The sequence below is a fragment of the Cupressus sempervirens genome, chromosome 7 (assembly GCF_028749045.1).
Source record: "Cupressus sempervirens isolate cs-2001-9-10 chromosome 7, ASM2874904v1, whole genome shotgun sequence".
Taxonomy (NCBI): Eukaryota; Viridiplantae; Streptophyta; class Pinopsida; order Cupressales; family Cupressaceae; genus Cupressus; species Cupressus sempervirens.
Window position 1 is genome coordinate 377,676,955 of NC_143124.1, and position 13,578 is coordinate 377,690,532.

Here is a 13,578-nt window from a genome sequence, read left to right on the forward strand (position 1 = left end):
CCCCCTTTATGTCATATATATTAATAACATACATACATGTGTGTATATATATATATATATATATATATATATATATATATATATATAACGTTATTATATATATTAATAACATACTTATATGTATATATAATATATATATTACGTTATTATATTTAGTAAAAATAATAATATAGATTATATTTATAGATTATAATAAGAATAACATAATATATTATTATATATTAATATATTATATGTTATATCTTTACATTACGTTATTATATATATATATATATATATATAATATTATAATACATATTTACATAGTAATATAACAAAAGTAATTTATAAATCATAAGTTATAACTCTTAAATTCGGTTTTCCCTCCAAAATGGGTTGGGATTTCAAAATTTCCACCAAAATTCACCAAGCCATATCGGATATCTGATTTCAAATCGGATATCTGATTTGAAATTTGATATCCGATTAGGCTTGGTATTTACCAAGCCTACCCGATCAATCCAAGAGATGTGTTTGAAGAGGATTTTAGTGATACTCAGACTTCGGGTAGCCGTTTGACAATGTTATTTTGATCAAAATTGAATGAAATGAAAAGTATTTTTTAATATCACTCTCGAGATTCCATTGATATAATTTCTGTCAAATTCTGAGTTTGATAAGTATTTATTAGTTAATTATCAATGAAAATTATTGTAAAGTGCTGATTGACATACTGATTGAAAATTAGCTATAACTTTCAAATGGTATAACATTTTTTAAATCTAAAATTTGCATCACATTCTATGCTTTGCCTAGTATAAGAAAAAAATAAAATAAATTAAATTTGGTAAAATTTTCTATTAGTTAAGGTGGTTAGACATGAGACTTTTTTTTTTGAAAATTTTTTTGGTAGATAATTCATATTTAATTATTTATTTGGAATAAAAATACCGAAAAATATGCATCACATCCAGACATGAGTCTACTTTTCATATCTATAATTATATTAAAAATATATTATCATTTGATTTTGATTAAGGTGGTCAGACATACACCTACTTTTTATTTTTGCCCTGAAATTTTTGTAGTACTGCATTAAAATTCAAACTTTTGACCAATCAAATTTTTTTTCTCTCCTGATAAGGCCTAGTATTTTGGAAACTACATTCAATTTCCTACATATTATTTTCTTACAACTTTTTGATATAAAGTCCATAACCACTTCAAAATTATGTGTCAAGTTGACATAACCTTGATTTGCTGATTTTTCACTGGCACTTAATGCCATAGTTTGGTACACTATGATCCTGCACATGCACTATACCTGAAACATTGGTGAATACATATCTTGTCAACCCAACTTGTTGAAAAAGGTGAAATAGATAATTTAGACATAATTTTTTTCAATTTGATTAATATACAAACTATTTGTCTTGGTTTTTTATGAAGGCATACTTCCTCCTTATAGACCCTATTTTTTTCAACACAATTGAGTATCTATTTATAATCTTGATCCATATCCATCTCAGTGAGTTGTGTTGTATTCTTGAGGCATGGGTGTTGACTAAAATTCTGGAAGACCTAAAAATGATAATTCATATATTATTCTATTGGATAGAGGTGAGAAACACATTAATATTTAACTCATTTATAATATGAAACTTACATGTATATTTCTTTGATGCAGATCAAGTCTAAGATTTCATGCATGAATAATGGAGTCAAAATATGTCTCTATACTTTTTCATTCATCCTCATTTAACCAATTAATAGTGTCCCTATTTGGTGCCCCTTTAAGCCATAAGAAGCCATGAACATGAGGTGAACCATGATGTTGCCACTCATATCTACACCAAAATTCCTTTACTTTCGTACCTTTTCAAGTATTTCTTTCCTAAACATTGTATTCCTTAAGTGCATGTAATAAGTGACTATATGTGGATAGTCAATGATATTATGCCTTCTCCATTTTTTAGCCTTTGGTGGATCAACAGGTGGTGTACTAGGCATTAGTGCATGTAAATTGAGCCATTGCATATCCACTGCACTTAATGTGAAGAAAATTGTAGGTTGCCAAGTTGGTCAAGCAAGTTAGTTAATTCTACTTTACATTTTTCCCAATATGAACTTATTCCTCTTAGACTTGTTTCGAACCCCATTAGCCTATCTGTGAGATTATGTTGAGATAATGGGTGTTGCACACATTGCATAATATTGTTATTTTATTATTTTATTTTATTATGTAATGTTGTGCCTAGATGAACGTGCAACATGTAAAGATTCCCATAGAATATTCTTGATGAGTTGTGATAATATTTCATGTAATTATTTAATATTGGGGGAAAAGAATTAAATGCCCAATATTAAATGTGGGGTCAGTGGGTTAGGTAGCACATGGTTTTAGCACATGGTTTATGTAATACCACTTGGTGGTTTTGTGGGACTTGCTACTATATAAGCAGCCACAAGGGTATTTGTTGTAGAGAGATAGAGAGTGACAAGGAGAAGACAAAAGGCAAGAGTCGAGCGGGACAAGGCTTGACAGGTTAGCCAAGGGAGCATTTGTGAAGGTTGAAAGCATGGCATGGGATGTGTGGATTCATGCTTGTTCACATAGTTTGCTCGGTTGTGGCTATGGCCATGAAGGCTTCCATGGTTGTATGGCAATGGTATTTTTTGCTGAATAATACATGGTGATGGATGCTTTTGGAGGCTGGGTTTTTCCCTCAATGAGGGTTTCCCAGGGTATATCTTGTGTCACATTTTATGGGTATGTTGTCTATTCTCTTGCATGTGGATTTTAATTCCGTGTTTATTTCATATCTATTATGGGTTATGTGGAAATGGTTATATTTTTATTGCCAAGTTTCCTTACAAGTGGTATCAGAGCTATGGTTTTATTATTTGTAACCCTAGATTGAATCCATGGGAATGCATGAGAGGATAAAAGAAAGGGCAAGATATATGAATGATTTATTGCAGATCTGAGGCTTTTGGATTTGCTGTTATGATGGGATGTTAAAATATTTGGGCATGGGAAATTGTTGGACAAAAAAGATTTTTTCGGATGTTTCATTTAAATGAGGGTTTTGGGGGGTAGCTTGCAGAAATGACCTCCTGGGTAAAAACAGACCTCACCATTGGATCCGGGTCGACATTTTCATAAATTTTGATATATAATATGCCCTAGTTTGGCCATGTTCAGAGGAAATGAAAGAGTTTTTTTGGTTTCAGCCCATGATGGCCGTCAAATTTAATCCCGTCGGAATTTTCGTCTTTGAAAAAATAAAAAATGAAAAATCGTACTGAAAATGGTAAAAAGACTGTCTTAGTAAAATGGCCATAACTTTCTCTCAGAATATCGAATTTTAGAGTTCTTATAGGCGTTGGAAAGCTAATTCAGAGCACTACAAGATGGTGTAGGTTTGGTTCTATGATTTTGAGATTTTGTCAAGTTTTAAGAGCCCTAAAGTCAGATGTTATTTATTTTGAGCACGGATTAGGGCATAACTTGGGCATACGAAGTCGGATTTTGGACTTCGAGTAGTCAACGGAAAGCTCTTGGAGAGCTCTACACATTGGTTCAAATTTGGTGTAGGTTTGGCATGATTTATTTGTTGATATATTGATCTGAACAGTTTATAGGTATCTTTTGACTATGGTAACATTGTGAGTTTATGGCATTGGAGATTTAAGATTTGATGTCATTGTATACTCAGTTCATATTTCAGATTGGTCTCATGATGATATGGTTATCAGTGTTTGGTTTGGATATGCATGATGACTTGTTGGGTCTACAAGTTGTGCAGTGTTGTAAGCGGTCTATACTTACAGGTTGCATTTATAGCTTGGTTATGGGTTGTCTTTGCCTATTGATCTTTCATTATTGATGCATATTCAGATTGGTGGCTTGGATTTGGGTTGTCTATGCCCTGAGTCACATGATTTTCTGATTTTATCTTCATGTAGAAGGGATGAGATGTTGTTACCAGGTACAGTCATGGTGGAGGATTGTGGTTGACTATGCTGACAGGTTGGACACTTTGAGAGCCAGATGCTCGGTTCATGGATGTGATCATGGTGTCATAGATTTTGGCATGACATGATTGGCTATACAGGTACATCCTTCAAGTTCATTAGCTTGGATTTTCTGATTTGGTTATGGTGGTACATCTTCTTGGTTGAGGATCATGGTTATTTGGTTTCTTTTGAGGAGCTTATGATGTGCACTTTGAGTTCTTTGATGGTTTGATGCCTTGGTTGATTCTCATGGTTAGAGGATGGGTTTTCATCATTATGTCATGGATAGCTTGGATACACGGTTTAGTGGGAGCTTGTGACAGTGATGGGGTGACAGTGCAGGATTAGTTCCTGGTTTGGTTTATATCTTCTTGGTTTGGAGAGGATGGATTTTATGATGCCATAGGTGACTTGGTACCATGGTTGAGTGGGAGTTGTTGGCATTGATATATTTATTGAGTATTTGCAGATGTTGGAGGTTTGTCTTAGATCCTGTTGCTGCAGAAGCGTCTTTGACATTTGCATGGTGCACTTGTTATCTTCATGGTATTTGAAGATGGTTAGATCTTGAGGACTCATGGAGTTCTTGGTTATCTTCATAGTGTGTGGAGATGGTTCTTCATGGTATGTGGAGATGGTTTTTTCTTCATGGTGTGTGGAGATGGTTGCATCTTGAGGACTCACAGGGTTCTTGGCAAAGGTGTGGTTTATGCTTTTATTTGGCATGTTATCCTTGGTGTGAGGATGGTTTCATTATTATGTCATGGTATACTCTTGATACGCGTTTAGAGTTGTGACATGTTATGGTATGTTCATATGGAGCATGTTATCTCTTTGGTTGAGATGGTAAGATCATGTTGTCATGTTTATGTTCCTAAGGCCATGGTTGGAACTTTGACATTGATCTTGGTTTAGTTTCTTGGTATTGAGTACACTGATCATAAGCTGGATACTTCATGATATTGCTATGTTGCATTTGGAGTTGGCATGGATTGATTGGTTACAGGTGCTCATGGATACTTAGAGATGGTGGTGATGCTGATTTCTCTTGGATTAGACAAGTATTTGTTGGGACAGTTGATTGTTTCAGCAGGAAGTCCGAGGGGCAGTCACCTGATATGGACTTGAGAGGAGATTGTTCTTAGATGAGTCTTGGTTGGAGACTTGGGTATCTTGATGAGCTTTCTCATTCCCCACTCTTGGTCTACTCGGCAGTTTGCTACTTGAGAGGTATAGCCCATTGTTTCTCTCAATTGCATTATATTTATGCTTGTCTTTCATGGATATGGATTTTGAGCTATGGTACATGAGTTAGTTCTGGAGGGTTCATTTGAGAGATGGTTTAGCATTGGTTATCTCCATGTGCATATGTTGTTATGCTGGTTGAGTTTGGGAGATGTTTTTTATTGGGCATATTCCTTGGATTAGGAATGGTTATTCCTTGATTTAGGAATGGTTTTATTGAGTTTGATCTTCTTGTGAGAGGCTTACATCCATGATGAGTTATATGGTATGGTTTGGGTGTTTTTTGAGGCTTCTTGTTGGGGTTTTATGGAGGAGATCATACTTGCACAGTTTACATCTAGAGGTGTGTGTAGAAGGACATGATACAGGTTATGATTTGCATGGTTTCTCTGGTCTTGGTTATCTTCCTGGATGTTCAGTTTTGCTTACATTGGATTTGAGATTGGTTGGAGATTGTGATCACTGGTTTGTGCTCATGTATGTCATGTGAGAGATGACATGGTTATTTCTTTATCTCTTTCCTTTGTTGGTTGTGGAGAATTTGGGAGACTATTGGAGACTTGTTATGAGAGTTGTTCTTGCAGGATTTCAGTTTATGTATTGTGGATGTCCTTGATGCTACATGGATTCACTTCTTTGAGATGTTGTGAGTGGATTGGTTATAGATTTGACATTATCTTTTGCAGTGGGAGCTTGTTGGTATATATGTGGCAGGTATTGCTCTTGAGGCTTGTGATTGCAGGTTGCAGATTGGATATGTCGGTGATATGAGATTCACTTGTTATACCTTTGAGGTATGGATAGTTGGATGGGTTTGGCACTTTGCTGTGGGTGCTATTTCAGCTATGGATATTTTGACAACTACGGATACATGTGATTACTTTTGGATCAGGTTATTGTGCTTGGAATTTCAGTTGGTACAGGATTTTATGATCTTCTAATGCAACAGGTTGGGTGGTTTTCTCTTTGGATGGCTTCTATGTATGTCCAGTGGGAGTGGCATAATAGGAGGTGAGACCATTCATGTTTGAGATGCTGGATACTTTGATTTTGTTGCGGGTACCAGGATGGAGCACTTGGTGTATTTTGATCCATGATGGTGGATGTGCTGGGAGGGATTGTTCCCTTGTTCATTTTATGTGGCTACGGATTGACCCTATGCAATGTATACAACAAGTGGGAGATTGTTGAGATAATGGGTGTTGCACACATTGCATAATATTGTTATTTTATTATTTTATTTTATTATGTAATGTTGTGCCTAGATGGACGTGCAACATGTAAAGATTCCCATAGAATATTCTTGATGAGTTGTGATAATATTTCATGTAATTATTTAATATTGGGGGAAAAGAATTAAATGCCCAATATTAAATGTGGGGTCAGTGGGTTAGGTAGCACATGGTTTTAGCACATGGTTTATGTAATACCACTTGGTGGTTTTGTGGGACTTGCTACTATATAAGAAGCCACAAGGGTATTTGTTGTAGAGAGATAGAGAGTGACAAGGAGAAGACAAAAGGCAAGAGTCAAGCGGGACAAGGCTTGACAGGTTAGCCAAGGGAGCATTTGTGAAGGTTGAAAGCATGGCATGGGATGTGTGGATTCATGCTTGTTCACATAGTTTGCTCGGTTGTGGCTATGGCCATGAAGGCTTCCATGGTTGTATGGCAATGGTATTTTTTGCTGAATAATACATGGTGATGGATGCTTTTGGAGGCTGGGTTTTTCCCTCAATGAGGGTTTCCCAGGGTATATCTTGTGTCACATTTTATGGGTATGTTGTCTATTCTCTTGCATGTGGATTTTAATTCCGTGTTTATTTCATATCTATTATGGGTTATGTGGAAACGGTTATATTTTTATTGCCAAGTTTCCTTACAGATTATTATGTGGCATATTCTCCATATGCTCACACAATTCATTAATAGTAATTGGCATTTCCTAAAAGCTCCTTTTTATAAAAATAAATGCTAAACTTTATGCGCGATGTCTCATTACCATGTTCTACACAAAATACCTAAACCATGTATGTTTTCCAAAGTGGTGATCCCTATATTTGATCAAATGCTTTACAAACTCATGCAAGTATACTCATTTCATTTTAGGCTCTAACCAATCACAACTTCCATCTAGAAATAATGTTGGGAAAGATATATCCAACAACACAAATGTGACATAGAGTTTGTGTGCTCAATTATATTACCTTCATCTGTCTCCATGAGAGGACCTAGGAATACAACTTCATTTGCATCAATCAAACTCCATGTGCACTGTCTTTAATCTATGAAAAATATTTTCATCCATATTTCTAGGCAGGTCATGAATAACACTTTCACCTATCCTGACATTTGCATAAAATTTATCATTTTCGGCTTTGTATTTCAATGCTCTATAAACAAAATCCCTATTCATAGTAAAGTTATATCGTGTACCACATTGATCCCTTCTTCGAACAATAATGATTAGTAAATGATCAACTGTGTGTGGCAAGAATTTTGATAGCTATTCAACATGCTGGGAAAAACTAATGGTATGTCCTTTATACTTATACCAACCACTAGTTGCATGTGTAACTTGCAATATAAGGTTTACACGTGCAATCAACATCTCTTCAACCTGAGTTATATTTGCAAACTCTTGTGGTTGACATCCTAAATCTATATTATTTGAAAATGAAAACCTATGAATTCCTGTCTCTTGATGATATTTATTACATATTGGATCCTCACTGGTGTGATATACCTCCATTCTTGCATATGACTCCTAACAAACATAACACATATTTTTTGTTTTCAAACTATCTATCTGATATCTAAACTGCATTTGGAATCTTCTAAATTTGAATTGAAGCATACCATTTGGGTTTGGCATGTTTTCTCTATCATTTTGAAGCATACCATTTGAATTGGGCATGTTTTCTCTATCATTTTTCAATTCTAAATCAATATGTATGTCACTTCCATGTTGTGGTGTTTCTGGTACATGTTCTATGGATGGCGAGCATACATTCTCAATATTTAGTTGATTGTTTGTATTTGGCGGATGGTTATATATATGACTTATCTGGGTTTGAGGATGTTGAACTTGGTAGCTTTGTGCATTTGGAGGAAGGACCCTCTCAAAAGTACATCAACGGTGGTTTCTATCTACATTTTCCAGATCTCAAATTTTAGTTTCCAATTGTTCAACCATTGTTTTTGCACTTCTTCTAGCATATCTTCGCCTGCGCCCTTGATTTTCTATTACTCTTTGTTGTTCTCTTTCAGGTTCTATTTTTTGTTCTTGTTGATGTCTATGATATTCTCTATGATACTCTCTTTGATATTGTATTTGGTATTCTCTCCTTTCCTCCTTTGTCTCAAAATTCAACCTAGGTCTCACCATAGCTAGTAGAAAAAAACCATTAATGAAGTAAAATTTATTTATATATAGATGAAAAATATTTCACCAATAAATATTATAAATGTTAATTAATTAATTATATATAATGTATGCTTGAATGAAAATAAATAACCTTGGAAAAGTAACATATGCTTTTATATAAATGAGAAATACACAATGAATGAACCTTACTATTAGAATGTAGAAAACAAATTGGAGAAAGTTATTGTGCAAGTAGATTGATGAGATTATATAAGCATGAAAATGTATGCATAGAGTATCCATAAATGGAGAGAAACATTGAAGAAATTTTATTAGATTGTTAAAATATATATTAATAAAGAAGAAAAAAGAGTATGAAGAATGTTTAAAAAAAAATTAAATTAAAAGATTTATGGAAGTGTAGACTTTTATTATGAAATATACAACATCAAGATAAATAGTCACAAAAGATTATTACATCATGGAAATCAATAATCTTATTTATTACATCATGTTATTAAAAAATAGATAAGTACATGATGTACCATTTTACAATACAAAATACCAATACCAAAACTAATAGGAAGTCCACATTAGAAGATAGTAAATGTTCACTTTCTAATAGAGTAGAGTAATTGCCAAAACATATGTGGGTCTCCACACAAAAAGAACCAAGAGTGTATTCAATACTACTGCCTTAATATCCACCTTCTATTAACCCAATCATGAGATCGATGCAAGCGAGCTTGAGAATAGGATTCAAGAGTTCGGGTATGTGGAAAATAGATTACAAAAAATTGTTGTTGACTTAGCAAGGACTAAAACTTGTCAACAACCACATCGGACCACCAACAATCATTCTCAAAGACATCTACAGTCAAATCTAATAGAATGTATCTTGGTAGTGAAACAATTGGTGGTGTAGGTCTAATACGATTAGAAAAAATCTCTTCTATAAGAAGTTCTCAAGTTAGCTCATCTATAATAAAATGATCATACTGAATAACAATTGTTGGCCTTTGAGCATTTTCTACTTGACCTATTATAGTGCTAGGGAACCATGGTCCCTAGAAGCCATCATTGTCACAACAAACTTCCACTTTCATTCCATAGTTAAAATTCATGATGTGCACCTTTAACATAAATAGAGTACATAAAAGCTTTTCAATTACATGTATTTAGTTCAAAATGAGAGTATAAAGAAATAGTTAGTATTGAAATATGTATTAGAAAAAAATACATTCTAATGTTTGAAAATGACAACATTGCCTTGGACATCATAAAAATTAAATTTATTTATGCATAAAAATTACATTCTAATATTCTACGAAAAAATTACATTGTAATGTTTGAAAATGGCTGCATTGCCTTCAACATTTCAAACATTAAATTTATATATGTATAAAAATTACATTCTAATATTCTATGAAAAAAATCACATTGTAATGTTTGAAAATGGTGGCATTGCCTTCCACATTTCAAACATTAAATTAATTTATGCATAAAAAATATTTCAATGAAAGACTTAGCAATATAATGTTAGAAAATTGGTGGCATTGCCTTCCACTTTTCAAACATTATTGCCTAAAAGTTAAATAGAATTTTAATATGTAAAAAGCAATCTAAATCAAAATACTATTATAAATCTAAATATTATTCAAAATCTAAATAATAATCTAAACTAAAAGATTGTTATAAATGAAAATAGTATTCTAAATGAAAATAGTAATGTAAATCTAACAAATAATATAAATATATCTACTTTTATATATCAAAATACCAATCTAAATAAAATATAATCATAATCAGGCAAGAGCCTACAACACCATGGTATATTGTGAGCCTCTTATCAAAGAGGTCTTGAGTTTGAATCAATTCACACTTAATAAATAATGATAATAATTGATCACAACACAAAATAATCAATCTTGGCTTCAACCTATTACCAATACAAAAGAAAAAATCATAATTCAAAATAAATTTTAAAAATCTAAGAAGAAACTTACTTTTGTACTTGATGTGACTCTTGAATCTTGATCTACAAATTTGCAATTTTCTTCTCTAAATTTCTTCTCTTCTTTAGCAACCTATAATCTTTCACAAAAAATATATATTCTACTCATTGCCTCTCTTTTCTATCCTACTCAAACTCTACAAAAACAATTATAATCTCTATTGTACTATCTATAAATGCACTCTCCTTTGCAACAAAAGAATGAAATGGAAACATTCTTATATAATTAGTGAAACTAACTCCTCATATCCCCCACAAAAACTTTTCGTCTCCCACCCCATGTAATATTTGCATGGCATATTCATTTATTAAAAATTGAATAGGCAATAAAATAAAATACATAAAATAAATGTACACGATCTTGGAAAAAGCAGAAACAAAATAATGCATGCATGGAGGGAATGTGAATGGGAAACAAAATAAAAACGTGGCAATACCATGTACATCCACCACCCTTTGCACACTAACCACCACCGCACGTACACCCCACCTTGATAGGACTATTATTGTTGATAGCGATAGTAACTGCTACCATTGACATATGTTAGTGGTGGTTTGCCATTGCCCGCTGCGTGTAGGGTATAATCCCTGCGATCGTGGTGGGTTTCAATAATTTGAATATTGTTTTTTAATTTAATTTTATATTTAATTTTTAATTTTTTCTTTTAAATTTTTTAATTAATTAATTTATATTGTTTTATTTATTTAAAAAAAAATTAAATTAGATTTAATTTAATTATATATAATTTTTAAGTTTTATTTTTTCATTAAATATTAATATTCTTATTATTAAATTATTTGATAGGTGGTCTAAATTGAAATATAAATATTTTTTATATTAGTTTAATTTTGTACTTTAAGTAATCTTTGAAGGCCTATTATTTTGGCCCTATTGATCCGGGCATGCCATTTGACTTTCTAATATTTGACCACCTATTATTTTTACTTTACTTTAGATTTTTTTAGATTTGTGTTATTTGAGCCAACTATTATTTTGGGAATATTTTTATTTTATAATTTAAAAGTTTGTAATCACTCCTAGTTCTTTTTTATTGATGGAGAATCTTTTTTGGCATAATCTCATGGTGGGCATTCGTGCTACCATTGTATAGAATGCCTCTCAATGTAAAAACACCTTGCATAATCATAAACACTCACTTGGACAAAATGGACATAGTTAAATATTAAATACATAATTAAATATTTTAAATTTTATTGTTAAAATCAGTTAAACTCATAAATGTGATATATTCTTTTAAATTATATTTGTATTTTAGATAAAAATTAAATACATTATATTTTTGATGTTAGAAAATGATTACAAGGATATTTAATAATGAGAATATTAATTATATCTTTTAATATATTTGAACTTATAGAAATTTCATTGCTTTTGAAGTTCATAATTATTAAATATAAAATGTACGCTAATATAATAAAACATAAACATTTCATTGTTTTAATATTATGTATATAAAAATAAATCCAAAGGTTGAGGTTATTTTTAAAGTTTTTGTTTGGTTTTAAGATTCATTATAGCCTTTTCTATGAGAATTTCAATGATAAAAAATTAAAGAAATATCTAATTGTTTCTACTTACTGATAATGTTTAAAGAGATGTGAAAGGGAGGATTAAATTTGAATAGTTGTGGAAGAGAAGAGGAGGGTCTACGTACCTTTAAGAACATAGGAAAACTTTAGTGATGGCGTTGATTGTTGCATAGATTCTGTAGAAAAAATGCAATCTTAGCTAAATTTAAATAACTATATTTTGATTATTTTAGACTATTAACTAAGAGTTTAGAATGCAAATCTAAATTTAAATATATATACTATTAAACTGCGATATTAATCCTGTGGAAAAAATCTAAAAGAAGACAAGAATTGCCTTATGCATGGGCCGATCTGGGTAGAACAAAGGAAGCGGGGTAAAAAAAACTACAATAGTGATGCATTCTCTTCATTCCCTCCAATTTATTTCTCCAAATCCCTCCAATTGTAACGTGAAATCTCCAGAAGTCCCAACAGTGGCATTAAATATGCATTCACTGCGACATGAAATCTGTGCATACATCCAATATTTTCGTACCTTAATCATCTGAACCCTGACACAGCACGATAGAAAAGATGAGGAAAAAACATGAGTATGGTATATACACACAAGCATAAATATGGTATGGATGATGGCATCTGAAATCCAGCCATGGCGAACAGTGGGGCTGGATAGCGGATGTCTAGAAGGCGTTGGTTCAATTCTTACAATATTCTCATAATATGATTTAAAATAGTTTTAAATAACATTAATTTTTGTAAACATTGTCTTACCTATTTTATACATTGATTGTATTATGCTTTCTAAAATCAATCCCTCAATAATCTCATTTTTACTCTTACCTTCCACTTTAGTTCACCGTCAAATTTAATGTACGCAATGAAAATTCTTTAGGAGATTATTAATTTTATTGGCACTAGTTCATCTTCTTTGAATTAGATAATATTTCAACTATTAAAATTTATAGAGCTTTAATTGTCACTTTCAATAATTAGATTTCTTTCCACTATAGTTTATACAATAACAAAGAATGTGTCCTTCTATAGTGTCAATTAATTTTAACCATTTCTTTGGCCTTTTATATTGCACCACCAAGCACTAATTTCAAAAGATTGTACTATTATTTGATCACATTTTTCCTTTATAAGTTATTTCATTACAAATTTAAGCTGCACAATATAGATTATAATTCCATTGATTGCTAGTTTACATGCATATAATCTATAAATTATTGTAATACAGTCTAATTTTATTGTATTAAATTTGACAATCCTTATGATGAAATCAAGTTGAACTCAACATCTTTCCCTATTCAAAATAGAAACAATATATGGTTACAATCAAAACTACAAATTTTTGTGTATCTTTGTACACATTCAAGTACACACGTTGATGCATATAT